The 16,096-nt window shown below is 36.0% G+C and overlaps 1 protein-coding gene across 4 annotated transcripts in view; it reads left to right on the plus strand.

Annotated features, from left to right (window-relative positions):
• Positions 1-16,096, plus strand: part of LOC120424318 (poly(rC)-binding protein 3) — a 335,864-nt gene that overhangs the window by 99,969 nt on the left and 219,799 nt on the right. The window contains exon 1 of one of the 4 annotated variants that reach the window (XM_052709548.1): positions 10,339-10,550. The exons of 2 other annotated variants lie outside the window; for them this stretch is intronic. The gene's annotated coding sequence lies outside the window, so the exon portion shown is untranslated. Of the gene's footprint in view, positions 1-10,338; positions 10,551-10,604; positions 10,976-16,096 lie in introns of those variants that run through there. One more of the 4 variants, XM_052709549.1, reaches the window with a different exon arrangement.

Below are 16,096 nucleotides of genomic sequence, written 5' to 3' on the forward strand. Positions count from 1 at the left end.
TCTTACAGTCGGTAGCTTGAGTTTAACAGCAAACACGTTAAAACTGTGTTTAATCAGCATTGCTTTTACTTGAAAGAAAGGTTAGTTCAGTAATATTACAGTCAATTTAATCATGCACGGCTTCGTCGCGTTTTATCGGCCGTGGCTTTAAATATAAAAAATATAAATCATGCATCTTTTACACTATACAGTCACAAGTATATGTTTAATAATTAAAAAACTAACTCTACTTGATTCGCCCGCAATACCTTTCGGGGTGTATCCTAGGGTTCTACCTCTCCTACTAACATTGAGTCCAAAACCTCCCTACAAACATCTATACCACTAAGGTGACGTAGGGGTCCCTGCGCACTTTAGATAGGTGTTTACTAACATTCCGTCATTTCCCCGAGGATAGCTTGGACCCGGCGTGGACCCCCTTATGCCCTGGGCTGTATTACACACTCATCAAAAGATGAAGACATGGTATCTCCCGTGTTGGATTATTGTTCCGGATGAGGGTCTAACACAACCACACCAAACAGTGGGATAAGCGTTGTGGAGCCTTCCGGTGGTGGGGCGTCCTCCAAATGCTAATGCTAATGCTAATGCTAATCATGGTTTATGGAGGGCATTTTAACAGGGTTGCCAGGTTGCAAGATAAGTCTGGAAGTGCCAAATTTTGCAATTGTCAGCCAGAGTAAAGATTAATCATTATCTGTCCCAGATTTTGACAGATTTTATATTTCAGAGCAATTACGAACATTTATTTGATTAAAACCAACCTGAAGGTAATTTCTAAAAACTTCTCCATTCATAACTGTTATAATTTCATCTGTTAGGTTTTTAACCCAAACTTGGCCAGATATTTTGAATTTTGATCTGGCAACACTGCTTTATAGTAAAACTCAATAAATGCTGATTGTGTAAAATTTTAATTTAAGAAACATCCTTTACAAAGTTCACAAACATTTGCAAATATTTATGTTTTTATAAGTTTTTTTTTTAAAATAATTTTTACACCATTCACAAATAATTTAGCTTTATCAGCAAAAATATGAAATGAAAAGGCCTTGAAGTTTTTTTTTTTGCTAAAAGAAACATTTTAAAAAATAAATTTCGACTGGATCAGAAAATTACACAAGCGTTTAAATTTTAGTACCGTCATCAGGGGTGACATTGGGTCTGGGGATGAGATTTGGTCATACAAAAATGCAGAAATTTGTATGACCCAATCTCACCCCCCAGACCCAAAATCACCCCTGATGACGGTACGAAAATTGTCTGATCTTTTCGAATGTTTTTTTTTTTTTTTTTTGTTAAAATGGTCAGTCATGAGCAGGGAAGGTATTTGCCGATGGGCCGCCAAAAAGCTTTTTTAATTTATTTCCTTCCAGTTAAGGAATTTACTATAATCATGTATGAAGCACTAGTAGATATTTTACTAATAAACAACTTTGTAGAACTTTGTTTTGTTCTCAACTAAATGCTGTTGACATTAGAGCGTAAACAAAAATCCCCTCACCATCGCGAGTGAGGGACGCCGATGGTGGCATTTTTAGACATTGTTTACGCTCTAGTGTTAACAGCATTCACTTTGGAACAAAACAATGTTCTACATAATTGTTCGTTTGTACAAAATCTACAATTGCTTCATACATCATTATAGTGAATTCTGTAACTGGAAGGTAATAAATCAAACGAGGGCTTCGCGATGGTTTTTGCCATTTGCCATCCCTGGTCATGAGCACTTTTTTGAAAAATCAAATTATTAAAGATAAAATTTAGGGTCAATTTCAGGAACTTCTGCATGGCTCGAAAGGTGCCTTTTTTGTTTCCCTAAAATATATCAAAAAATTACAGAAAATCTTTATGAAACGCAACTATTCATGTTAAAATGCGAGTAGCACTTTTTGAATTGCATCATTCATTTTCTAAATAATCCTTACTTTTTCAAAGATACCAAATATATCAGAAGACAGATTTTAGAAGAAACTTGTATGGACGAAAAATAAAAAAATATGGCCAAAAATTTCCCCTATTACTAACAAAAATTGTCGGAATCGAATTGTTTACGAATTGCTGATATTCGTGTCAAAAAGTTTTGATTTAAAAGTACCTTTTTTAAGGAATTGCATCTCTGTAAAACATTTTGACGTTTGAAAAGATAATATAGTGATTTTTTTCAAGATTTTTTTTTTAAACTAAGGGTTATCAAAAGTTCAAAACAATAATTAAAGAAAATTTCAGTTATTTAAGCAACAAGTAAAACAACAATATAGCTCAAATATTACATTTCAGTTCAAATACGAGTAAAGTCATTTGTAAACTGTTTAGAACACATTATGTAACTTTTTTGTTACACATTTTCAATCAAATAAAGATTTTTAAAACATTTTGCAAATTTTGAAGTTTGCTACGACTGATCAATATAGCAAAAAGCTGAGGGTCTTTAATTATTATTTTTTTCAATAAACGGCAAAAAAGTGATATTCCAGCTGCATGTATAAGGCCTGGGTGTAATTTTTTTTTGTAATTGATATTGTAATAATTTAAATGTATTTTATAAAATTTCATGTAATATAACACCCATAGAAATTCAGCCATTAAGTATTAGAAACACACTTGAACCAAAATGTCAAGCTCATTTAGGCGTTTATTACATTTTATCCTTTACATTTTACAACGGTCTCATAGACGAACGGGCTAAGGCGCCAGTCCTCACCGTGAGTGTTGGGTATGAATCCCGCCGGTTGCAACTTTATGTTTGTTTGTAAATAAAACTGTACATGCAGTGTGTAATATCAAGTGTCTTTTCTGATAAAGGTGATGTGCATGCTTTTGCATGCGATTTTACCACCGGATTTTTGCTATGGGTTCGATAAATATTGTGAACATTGCAATAATAATTCATTTATCATAAGTTATCAAGAAGGAAGAAATCTTCAAAAGAATGCCTCAGCTTGAAACGAATAACTCCATTCAATTATTCAATGAACTGGAAAACAAAACAAATAAACATGTCCAACGTCGCAATTGAGTGATAACAAATCTTCCATTCCATCGAGTCCTTTGCTTCAAACACATACACTGCCCATGTTCGCATAAATGTCCCAAATGCAAAAACAGCAAGCTGAGAAAAACGCAAGGAAAGTTTGTCCCACACATAAGGCTACGTGTTAAGTTTTATCGAACAAACTGGATTTCCTCGTGATTTCTAGAACAAAGTACTGGATGTTATAGGCTTTTTTGAAAGAGGACACGATTTTGAACAAAACTGCATCAATAACTCAAAAACGATGAAAATGCATATGGGACATTTATGCGATCAGGGGCAGTACACAACTCCATTACATCATAACATCCCACCCCACACTCCCTCTCTAAAACCTCTAAACGAGTCCTGTTCCTCCCCGAAATGTACCCAAGTTGGAGGTCGGTAGGAGGTAGGAGAGCAAAATGAAAAGTGAATGTTTGCAAAAGTGCCATCGTTGTCGTTTCGTGTGTTTTTCTGACGGTGTGATGCAACTTGACATGTACTGTGTTGTGAGATCTCTTTCTCTCTCTCATTCCTGAAATAACAAGGAGGAGGATGGGGACTCAGTAATAAGAGGAGCAAGAATAAGTCGAAGAACACAACCAGTCCAAGGACCGAAACGGGAAGAACCGAAATGTAAAGAGCAGGAGCTGCTTCCAGAATCCTTTGCCTTGTGGGGGAGTTTATTAATCACGATTTCACGGAAGAATTTTGTTTGGTTTTCGTTTATAAACCTTATCATTAAAACTCGGATTAGTTTTCAAAAGGACGAAAGAGCCATTGGTAAACAAAGCCCTTTTTGCATCGGTATTTGACCTTCTTACAACGAACCAATTTCAAAAATGTTTGAGGTTGTTCATCTACATGTCCTTCAAGAGCTCCAAATTAAAAATAAATGAAATTTTGTTTCAATTTGGAGAAAAACAAGAATTAATGCCGGAGGTCACAATGGCTCTTACGGCTTTTTGAAAACTCACCCGAGAAAAGCTCTAATCTTTATTTAAGGGCGATCTTGCTGAAGACCGTTGAAGTTAAAAACATGTCATAACGGAACTTTTAATTATTGTAGACAGCGCTGTGAGGTTTGGTAACATTTCAGCGACTCTGACTACTGGTCAATAGCGGCGCCTGCCTTGTCATAATGTAGATGGAATATTAGTAATAAACTAAGCTGAACTATTTTCAGTTCGACCGTGATTTTCAGCCCATTCCGACAGTCTGTGTGTAAAAAGGGAGTCCCTTTTGTGTGTTTCAAATATGCTCCATGCTGTGCTGCGCCGGAGGTGGTGGCGGCGGCGGGGGATGCTGGGCTATGCTGAAGAGTCTATGCTCCGAGTCGTCGTCCGTTTATGCTGGTCCTTAATATCGCAGTACCAACACACGGCGAGGACGAGGACGACGATGGCAAATCTGCTGGAGGCGAGAAATTGTCCGCTTTGCGCATGACATATTTGACAGCACGAAGACAGGCCAGGCTCACTTTGCCGAATAATACCAACATTGTGTGCAGTTTTCAGGACTATACGAGAAGGGAGAAGGCCCTGGGGGTGTGTACATTTTTACAGCCGGCTGTTGTAACGGTAGTGCTAGATGGGTGGTAGGTGGGAGTGAAGCTGTGAAAGGGGTTGAAATTGTGAGAAGTTGCGAGGAAAATTGAGCCTTCTGCATGGATGATTTGTGGCGTTTATTACACTTTTGAGCATACGTTCGCTTGTCAGCTGGGTTGCGTTGCGTCTAATAACAGTTGCATTACCGTAAACATGTTTTTCTTATTTCATTCTACATTTACAACAACATGCTAAAAACTTATTATAAATTCAATCGTATGATAACTTCGAATAACGTTAACAAAAAATATCAAATATTTGAATAACAGCAAAATAAAAAAAATCGAGTCCTTAAACTTTATGAAACAGAAATTTGTAAATTCTTTAATTTTATGGAAGCTATGGTCAAATAAATGCATCTATCATCATCTTTTTGTAAAGCATTTTATTACACTTTCAGTTTAAAAAAGTGGAGAATTATACATGTTTTATGTTCAATGTTAAAAAATAAATAGACCAACCACCGGGGTTTGAGTATGTATAGTTTGCTATTTAAGTTTTCACAAAAGATTAAGATAATTATTTTTTTCATAAACTTTTTGATATTTTGATTTTTTTACAGTATTATGATTGTTGTGATAAGCAAGCATTTTAAATATTTTTTTATAAATTATATTAAATTTAAATTATTCATAACTTTTATTTAAACTAAGCCGGAAATTTACAACATCCCTATTTGATATTGTTCCCAAAACCCTAACAGTTGGGTCCTAAAATTAAGTTTAGATTGCTGATATTATTGTTTACAGCGATATAGTTTATTTTTCTGAGTACAATGACCCTTTGTACTCCCACAAAGAGTTTAAAATTGATTTTTAAATCAATTTTGAAAAATTAACCTAGCGGTCCTTCTTGACAGCTCGTTCCAAGGGGACCACAGTTAATCCATCGAAAAAATGTTGTCTTGTCAAATTTTTTTTTGCATTAAAATGAAAAAAAAAATCAGAAATGGTTTTCAATCGTGTTTTTTACCGTCGTACATAAAAATTGACCTAGGGCTTTAGTACCCAATTGTATGTAAGGAAACATCTTTAACTAAATTCCAAACAGCAGCAACAATAACACATCCAAGCAAATCCATTTGGCAGCACTTTCCTTCTCGCCGATGGAAACACCGAATGAACTCGCTCGTCTAAACATCCACTTTCGTTCATTCAAGCGCACATATTAGACGAGATGTGTCGTTCTCGCTTCTTCAATCACACCACACTCATTCATCGCTGCCCATCTCACTCACTCTGACGGTCCCGTTGCTGCCGACTGAACCTGGCAGACAAGCAGCTTTTGGACACGGTGCGCAAAATACCTTGTTTTTAGAAAATTAAAGAAGTTTTGCTTTTTTTTTTCTTTTAATTTCTCAAACGATTACTAGAAGAAGTTTTGAAATCTATTTTGGTTTTCCACCAGAATATTTTTTTTTGTATGTTTTACTCATAAAAGTAATTGAATAGTAGTTTATGTAACAAGTTGCAAAATGTAGATTTTTCAGCACGAGTCGATTTTCAGATAACCTCAAAAGTACCCGGGCTGATAAACATATCCAGGCAGACGTGCAAGAGCCTTATGCAACTGATTTGTTAGGAAGGCTTCAATCACTGTGTTGATTTGTAACAAAAGCCCAATAATTTCAAAACATTTCAAAATTATTTATCCTGGGCAGATTTTCAAAACATTTGTCCATTTTCTGAAATATATTAGCAAGTTACAGGGGAAAAAAGTCGTTTAGATAACCAGGAAATCATAGATGAAAAATTAAAGTTATGTTTTTAGTAGTTTAGTAATTTAAAGAATTGACAAAAAATCTTTAGAAAAAAAATTTAGAAATCGAAGACGTAATTATTTTTTCAACATCACTATTCGCTTCGCTTCGCTTCGCTTCGCTAGGAGACGGTGATTTTAGCGGATTGCAGACTGGATTTTCGCCATGTGATGTGATGATTGTCTAAGCCCAAGTTGCCTAGGAATCGATAATTGGGAATAGAACCAATTCCACCTGAACCAGATTCTCACCACCATGGCAGCCGTCCATTGCCGGCCGCTCCCATCTCCACCGCGCACCAGGGACAAGGAAAGGGAATTGGAAGACAGGAAGTGTTGATGCTCCACTTTTTTAAGAGTATTAAGGGAAAATCTCCACGGTATCCTCAAGTAAGTTTCGCTTGGAGTTGGACGGTTTTTTGGGAAGGTGAATGGTCTGAGGAGCCACCCTAGGCGAGTGGTAACGACCGTTGGCATTGTTGTTCGAATTCTTCGTGTGTTCTCATTTCTAATGGGAATGCTTTCAATTCTTCTCATCTCTTATTGGATGAATTCTATCAGCCGCCCAGGCTATTTATAGCGAGGTAATGTAGGTTCATTTCAAATGCGCCTGCATGCATGCAATGCAATGCATTCTTGTATGTTCTGATATTCAACTTGCATTCAACTTTATTCTCGTCCGTTTCTTGGATTCAACTATATCAGTCTAAGTCCTACTAAAGTTACTAATGCTCCACGGTAAAGTGGAAAGCATTTTGCTTGCCAATCCTAAGGTCAAGGGATCGAACCCCGCCGTGAGCTGAAGTTTTTTCATTTATTCCAAATTCAATGAGTCCAGAACTTTCTCGTTGGGAGCAGATGGGTATCGAACCCAGAACCATTCGCTTATAAAGCGAACATCGTAACCATTCAGCCACGACCGCTCCTCATTATTTTTTCAACATCACTATTTTTTATTAACTCTTCCGATACTCAGTGACATTTGAATCCCTTTTTGATTAATGGCTTCAACAAATAACAATGTTTAAAGCTTAATCTTGAACCAGAAAAAAAAAAGTTTAATAAAAGGCAAATCTTTTACACACCTAAAAAATAAAGCGGAAATATTTGAAATAGATCCACATTTCTCAAAACATTTTAATCGCCTTAAACTGAACATGATTTATGATGTTTTTAATGGAGATGAACAATGATAACTAGAGTTTTTTTTTTAATAGGTCCTATAAGCATATGGAAGACAATAGCTTATAAGACCTTTTTAAAAAAAACTCTGGATATAATCTTTGATAGTTGAAATACAAGGATAATATAGCATTCAATACCTTTTGCCTTCCTCACCTTTCTGAGGAAAGGCTCTAAAATCACTCGAAAAATAAACTTCTTAATTCGACCTCGTAGACCCACCTTCACGTACACAGCAAAAAAACCAATGGTAAAATCGCATGCAAAAGCATGCACATCACCTTCGTCAAAAAAGACACTTAATATTACACACTGCATGTACAATTTTTGCAAACAAAAAAAAAAGTTGCAGTGGTCGGGAATCAAACCCAGTACCAACAGTATGGACTGGCGCCTTAGCCCGCTCGGCCATCAGACCGATGAAGAATTGAAAGGATAAACGCATATATGAGCTTGACATTTCGGTCAAGTAGGTTTCCCATACTGGTGGGCTACATATTTCAGGGTGTAATATTACATAGAATTTCATGAAATAATGCAAACTTTATTTTACACCCAGGCCTTTTACACGCAGCGGGATTACTACTTTTTTTGCTGTGTATACCTATCGACTCAGAATCAAATTCTGAACAAATGTCTGTGCGTGTGTAAGTCCGTGCACCGAAAAATATGCCTTAATTATCTCCGGATTGGTTGGATGGGTAATTGGGTCCTAAAATGAAGCTTAGATTGCTGATATTATTGTTTAAAGCGATAAATCTTATTTTTCTGAGTACAATGACCCTTTGTACGACCACAAAGAGTTTAAAATGGATTTTTCAATTAATTTTGAAAAATTAACCTCGCGGTCCTTCTTGACAGAAAAGCTCCTACTTGACAGCTCGTTCCAAAGGGGACCATAGTTAATCCATCGAAAAAATGTTGTATTGTCAAAAAAAAATGCATTAAAATGAAAAAAAGTGATCAGAAATGTTTTTTAAGCGTGTTTTTTTGCGTTGTACATAAAAATTGACATAGGGCTTTAGTACCCAATTAAAAGACCTTTCCAACGCGTCCAAAATATTTAAAACCTAACAACACTATCAAAAGTTATGAGCACTCAAGTGTTGTTTATACACTTTTTTTGAACCAAGTCTCAAATATTTGGATACACTCAACCCCCGGTGGTTGGTCACTTTTTCGTTTGACACTTTTTTAGTTTGTACCCCGTTGGTTGGTCAAAGTCAAACTAAAAAGTGACGAACTGTCACTTTTTACACGGCGCTCACGCACACTATCAAAACAAACGTTTAATAGTGTGTGTGAACTCCGTGTAAACGGGATGTCAAACTAAAAAGTGACCCCGTTCGTTTGACAACAGTTGGTGTCAAACCATCGGGATTTGAGTGTAGAAGTATTGTCCGAATCTTCCATGCGATAGGTTGGATAGGTTTTAATCAGACCTTGCCAAAGAGAGATTGAAGGTCTGAAACCCATATCAAAAGAAATGAGTACACTAAAACCCCGGTTTACGCTCAGGCGTTACGCTTTGTATTTCGTCAATTTCTCTGGAACGACGCAATATTTTTGCAAACTTTTTGAAGCGATTTATACGTCTTGTGCAGATCTACAAATTGCTTTCAAAAGAATGTAAAAGCATCACACTGTTTTCGAGAAATCAACCAAACAAAAAGCGTAACGCCTGCGCGTAAACGGGGGTTTTAGTGTAACAAAGATCATATGTTAAACATGTTAAGGGGGAATGTTGCTATTTTGACTGAATTTATTGACTATATGAATGTGAGGAAGGCACCAATCACCTAAAGGTGATAAAGTAACGTTTTTGGTATAACAATTGCTAAATTTAATTTAAAGTTGATAAGTTTTCATTCAAATTGAATTGGAAGGTCAATGGAACATTTTTAAAACGTGATGATTTGCAGGTAATGTATTTATTTTCAAATAGTGTCTCATTGTTCCTGCCAAGTGTGTCTACAATGAGACAGTTGAATAATTCTGGCTTTATAGGTCGGTCAATCTCATATTTAGGTCAATGTAAAAACAGCAAATGCAACACAAAACACATCATCAAATGTTGATGAAAGAAATGAAAAAAAAAATGAATTTAAAAAACCAAAAGTGTCTCGTTGATGACTATTCTACCCTACTGCCTACAACATCATATTTTAGTTTTGGGCTAGCAGCTTTCCATGTTCCCTTTGCAAAAAGTGTTCCGAATTTGTATCAAACCTCCCTAACATCCGAATCATTCAAAACACTAATCAAAATCAATCACATGAATGAATTAATCCATATTTTGTACTCAATAACGGTATTTCCCGTACCGTGTGTTCCGTTCCCATCTTTCACCACCCCGACGAACCGAACCCAAGCCCGAACCTTTGCGGAGCTGTCAAACATGTTTTCTCGTCTCGCTTTTGCCTAGCTTTTACTGTTCTCTTTGCCATTCCACACCACGACACGGAGACGACAGCGCATGTGTTGGTGCCATTCACAGCTTACTCACGCGTACGTGCGCGTGTGTCTGCGTAAGCACGTGGCTGTGTACGTGAGGCGGCCTACTGCGAGGCGGTGAAGCCGCGTTTTGCGAAAATGGTTTTGAATGTATGCGCTTGTATAAACCTCAAGAATCCGCAAACCCTTTTGGGTTGATGATGTTCTGTGTTGGGGTTTTTTTATGTTGGTGGTATTTGTGTGTTTTGATCGCGCCGGCCTGGTCTGCGGGTGTGTGCGTGCAAGGGCGACACACTAGCGACGTTTTCGCCATCGCCATCGCGTTCACTGTGGCTGCTGTCTTTCCTGCCCGTCTAGTTTTGTATTATCTTTGTTTTGAGCTACACGCTTTCCCACGAATTTTCTCTCCACCAAAACCAATAATAATACACTAGTGTAATAATAACCAAGTTACAGTGTAAATTCTCACCTCATCCGTCGTGGTTTTCGGGAAGAATTACCGTGCGACCGTACACAGTCCTGGAATAGTTAGTGTAAGGAAATCTCTTTTGCTTGATTTTAAATTGTGTGTTTATTGTGGATTTATCTGAAAATTACGCGTCTGTTCTGAAGAGGGGGGTCGTTCCGCGATATTCCGTGTCATCTTGACAGATTTTGCTCTCGCGGGGCTCCGGATTCTGGGCCTGTTTGGTCGAAAAAACAGACAAGTGGCGAGGGCTTTAAAAAAATCTTGTTTAAAAAATAGTGGCCGTCAAAGAGGAAGAAGAAGAGCCAGAGCATCCCCTGGGTTCCGTTCCGGATCTCGTGTGTGTGTATGTGCGTGTGTGTGGTCGAGATTTCTGTTCCGGATTCTGTGTGCCGCAGATCTCCACTTGGATTTTCCCCCACTTCGCAGCACCAGACTGACCCCTCGGCGCGCTCCCAGCGTCGCCGTGCCGCACCGCGACGTCAAAATTGGGTAAGTTTTTGACAGTTCCTTGTGCCAAGAATCAATCAAAAAACGCCAAAGCCGGTCTTCCCGGCAGCTGCTGTTCCTGGTTCCCTCTCTTGCGTGATTTTTTTACGAGCGCCGTGTATTCGTAATGGCCGTCGCATTTTTACGTGCGCGTCCCCCCTCCCGCCGGCGACCCCGTCCTCGTCCAGGTTCGAATCCCGGCGGTCTTAGATTTTGCTCGTGATTTTTTTTGCTCCCACTTTTTTTTTCCTCTTGTGTCGCGCGTTTCCTTAATAACTCAACGAGAAAAAACGCGATTTCGGCTGTCGCGATTTATCGCGCGATGAACGGCTCGCGTGTGGCCAGATGTAGGTTCCCGGTCCTTTGGGAGCACAGCTCGCACACAAAACTGTCGCAGTATTTTATTGATTTTAGAAGCCCTGCTCGGCGGTTCCTCCTTACTACCTTTCTGGTCGATTATTACATTATCGGCGCGTCCATCGCGCGCGGCGGAGGAATGTTTGACGTTTGGTCGAATGTGTCAGCAGGTTTGGGTTGTTTATCTATGGTTTCTTGTGCAGGGGCTAAGTCCTCCTCGAGGTTTTCGTCCACGGGGGTTGCTCCCCGTATCGGGTTGCCGAAGCGAAGGAAAAGAAGAACATTGAATAACAAAAAAATAAAAGGTTAGCATTGAAGAATATTGCCCAAACGTAGTGTTTAGTGTGTTCAGTGACTGTGTGCGGGGACTTCTTATTTTTGGTCTTCTCTTCGTCACTCTTTCCAAAGTGTATGCAATTTTGACTGCGTTCTATTATGTGGAGGAGAGCTTTGAGGAAGTGGTGTGTTGTGTTTTTCGATAGAGCCACGCAGTGTGGCATGGAAGCCAGAAAGTTTTGTGTTTCGGCAAACTTTGATTTGGGATTTTTGTAAATATTTTGGAAACTTTCTAACTTTAGATATTTTTTTTCTAAATTTACTTTTATTGTTAATATTTCAAAACACATTTAAAACTTATTTTAAAATAATATTTAATGCTTTTTAGGAAAAAAAAGTATAAACATTTAGAGACTTGAAAAATCATTTTTTTAAAATAATTTTCCCAAACAAATTGAATGCAGAAAAAAATATATTGATTAAAAAATATTTAAAAAAAACTTGTTCAATCGATTGAAAACTTCCAAGAATACAATTTGTATCGTTTATTTTTGCTTTTAATAAGCTTTTAACAAATTTTGAATTTCGAGATTAGACAAGAATGTTTTAAAAATCTTATAAATAATTTGTAATTTTTTGATGGTAAAATAACCTAATTAATGTTTAGATCATTTTTAACGGTGCCCGATTTTTTGTTACAGACATTTTCGTATCTTCAAAACTACTGGAACTATTGATATGATTTTAATTCATCCCCGAAGCTACTATTTCCATAAAGATCTACAACAAAATGTTTCAATTTTTATAATCAAATTATTTCAGGATTGGGTCAGTTAGTTCAACAATTTTAGAATAGAAAACAACAACTTCTTTGGTTGCTGTGTACCCTTAAATACTTTTTGTTTTGGAATTTTGAAAACCATTTTGCAATTTGAATTTTCCCCTCCCCTCAATCTTGACCAGAGCCGTGACACAAAAACTTGAAGTTAAGTTTGCACTAGCCAAATGTGATAATTTTAGTAAATTTTCCCCCAACATTTGTGCTTGTACTTATAGAATTTAAGGGAAAAAAATGTAATCTTTTTCATGAATCTCCCGATCACTTCAAATTTTTAATAATTTGAGAAGGTTAACAAAATCAACCCTGCCTATTTTAAACTTTGTTCAATTTAAATTAAATTTAGGCTGGTAAAATTTGATTTCAAATGTTTTTCCTTCGGCTTTTTACAAGTCGAAAGAGAGTGCAAAATATATTTAAATAAAAAAAAGTCGGATTCAAAGCTTGATTTTCGCAATTTCAAAACAAAAAGTATCATAAAATGCTTTATACAGTAGTTGTTCGGTAACTGGGCGTTGTTTAACTGGGCTGCTTTTTAACTGGGCGCTCGATAACTGGGCCGTAGTCCAGTTAAAAAGCAGACAAACGTAAAAAAACTAAAACAAACCGAATGGATGCAAAAAACATGTTCTAGAAATAAAAAAAAATAAAAGTGGTCCCCTCGTATTTTTTTGTTCAGCCCAGTTAGCGAGCAGCATTCGGTAACTGGACTACGTTCTAAGCCCAGTTACCGAAAAAGTACTGTACATCCTTAAAGCTATGCTACGATCAATAATTTGCATAATATCAATGAATTTATGAAACAATAAGTTTCTTAGCTGTATTTCCAAAATTCTAAATTTGCATAAAGATTTTAAAGTCTTTTTATTTTATTTCAAATGAATAAACAAGCGTTAAACCGTGTCTATTTAGTTTAATATCGATTCTAAAGGTAATAAAAAATTTAATTAAATTTTAATCAATAATTTTTATTCTACTCCTTATTTTTAGGTCTCTTGAAAAGGTTTAGGTCTCTTCAAAATCTTGGAATGAAATTTGCAATGGCCTAATGCAAAAAATTAAGTCAGCATAACTGTCATTTTTGAAAATTATGCTTAAAATTAGTAATTTGAAAATCTATTTTTTAAATTGTGAATAAATAACAGTGTCGGGATAACACCTTTGTTGATAAAATTCCGCTTAAACTATGGTAAATGTTAACCAATTTTTACAAGGTTACTAATTTTGTATCAAAATTACATTTCAAAACTCACTTTTCACTACACCCACTTATTTTTAATCGCTGAAAATTGTATAATAACTGATTTCGGTATTTTTGTGATATATCGGATAAGATACCCAACAAGCACTGCAGCATTGAAATAATCTATTAATAATATAATCATTTGTTATTACCCACAAATAACACAAATAAGAAGTAAAATCAAATTGTAAAATCAAAGGTTTCTTTGAATTTCTTTTATTTAATCAAATGTGCTTTGCTCCAAATTTTTAGGTAATTTCAAGACAGACAAAAAATTCAAAAGTGGTGCGAGCTGTCAGTTATGGTCAAAGTATGGAGAAAATTGTGTTGTGATAGATTCGTAATATTATACCGTGTGAATATTCTCAAAACTTTCATCTAAATTCACTAAAGGAAATTTATGTTTCTTCGAGTTAAAATGCATTCTACAAAGATGATATTTTCCCCAAATTTGGTATTGACTACCTAAAAACTTGAAAACACAAACCACAATTCAAGCAAATCGGAGTGACTTGAAACTGGTTTAAATCCAAAATTCGCCTTTATTTTGTCAAAGGTTAAACATTTTTTACAATTTTCCATATTAACGATTGCATTGTTCAAGTAATCATCAAACAGAACATCACAAAGCTTCGTCAGATTGTAAATTGAAACAGCACAAACAGTTCTCATAATTCGTAATAAATAAAATAACTATCTAAAGATCATCAACGTTCTTAACAAAAACTCTGAAAAAAAAATGAAAAAAAAAATTTGATGCGAAAACCATGGTACAATTTTGACAGTTTGAGCTGATGTGAAAATGGCGACAGACCTTGCACCACACAGGGTAAAACATGTGAATTAGTAATTTTACTTAAGTTTCTTTTTTATTTTTTTTTCTTTAATTCACTCTTTTTTCTTATTTTTTTCTAAATTTTTCATGATGTACTCTAACTGACTGACTTATAAGATTAGATTAGATTAAATATTTGCATGGTGGACTTACATAAATGCTTCAAAGTTTTTTGGCATAAATTTTAGAGCTTTCAAAATAAATTCATTTCATGTTGCCACTTTCTTTCGATGAACTTGATATTTACATTCAGAATAAGGGTTTTGGGTTTCCTGTAACTGTTTAAAAATCCTTACAGCTTTAAAAAATCTTTTGAGATTTCAAAGCAAATTTGAATTTGATTTTCTGAACGTTACAAGCTAACTCTTTTCAAATTACGTTTTTTTTCAATCATTTATGTGTAAGTTATTTTATTTTAATAAGATATTTTGCATGTTTTTCATTGGAAGAAAACAAAATTTTAAAAGCAATATTGATAATGAAAACATTCTATTATTACATTCCTGCTCTGGCATCACTGCTTAAATTTTGCATTCCTCCCATCTGTCACTGCTCTCAAACTTATCAACTTTTTGCCCCTTTCTTCTGCGTCGTCGTTGCTATGAATGTGTGTTCTCATTATGATTGCATCCTTTTGAAAACGAACGAGCGAAGCGATTTCTCGTTGCGTGTGTGTGAGTTAGTATGCGATATCAGCTTTGATGCCTTCCACACACATACGCGCGCGCGCGATTCTGTTCATAATTCCGGTTGCGCCGGATCTTTGTGCATTGGTCGGACAAATGTTAGCCGCAGAGATAAGCACATTTCCAGTCGAAAGATATCGTGAGAAATTTGTTCTTTGATTGTTTTTGTTATCTTTTTATTTTCACCTCTTTTTTTTATCGGTGAGGTACTTTTGACGTGAATCGAAGAAACACGTGTTAGATCCCCTTTGAAAACACATGTTTCATTTTAGATAAAAATAAAAAATAATAATAGATAATCACTTTGCGTGACATTTGTTGTCATCTTCACGACAGTCACCTGAAAATCGAAAGTTCACCTGCACCATCAATCGTTTGAAAAGATGCTCAGCTGTGTGTTTGTTGTTGTTATTTTGGGATAATTGATGCTCGGCTGCTACCGTAGACAACCAATTTCCGAGAGTACTCACATCACCTAACAAAGAAAAATAAACAAACAAACAAACGGAAAACCGATCGGCCAATCCACCAAAAACCACACGAGCGCCAAAATCAGCAATTTGTAATCGTTTTGCTGACCGAATCTCTTGTTCTCTGTCTTGTGTTGTTGTTGTTGTTGTTGTTGTTTTTGTTGATGTTTCTGTTTTGGGTTGTCGATTTTTGCTTCTTTTCCCACGAGGTGAACTTTAGGGTGATGATACAATCTTTCAAAACAAAAAAAAAAAGTCTAAAACAATTATCAAAATTTAAAACTGGAATAATTTTATTTGTTTTTTTCAGGATTAAATCCTCAATCTTCGATTGTAAGACCACCCTAAACATATTTTCGAATGTTGTTGCACAAACACATACGCAGAAACCCGCAAACCTGCTTGGTCTTGTATCGATT

Source organism: Culex pipiens, chromosome 3 (genome assembly GCF_016801865.2).
Source record: "Culex pipiens pallens isolate TS chromosome 3, TS_CPP_V2, whole genome shotgun sequence".
NCBI lineage: Eukaryota > Metazoa > Arthropoda > Insecta > Diptera > Culicidae > Culex > Culex pipiens.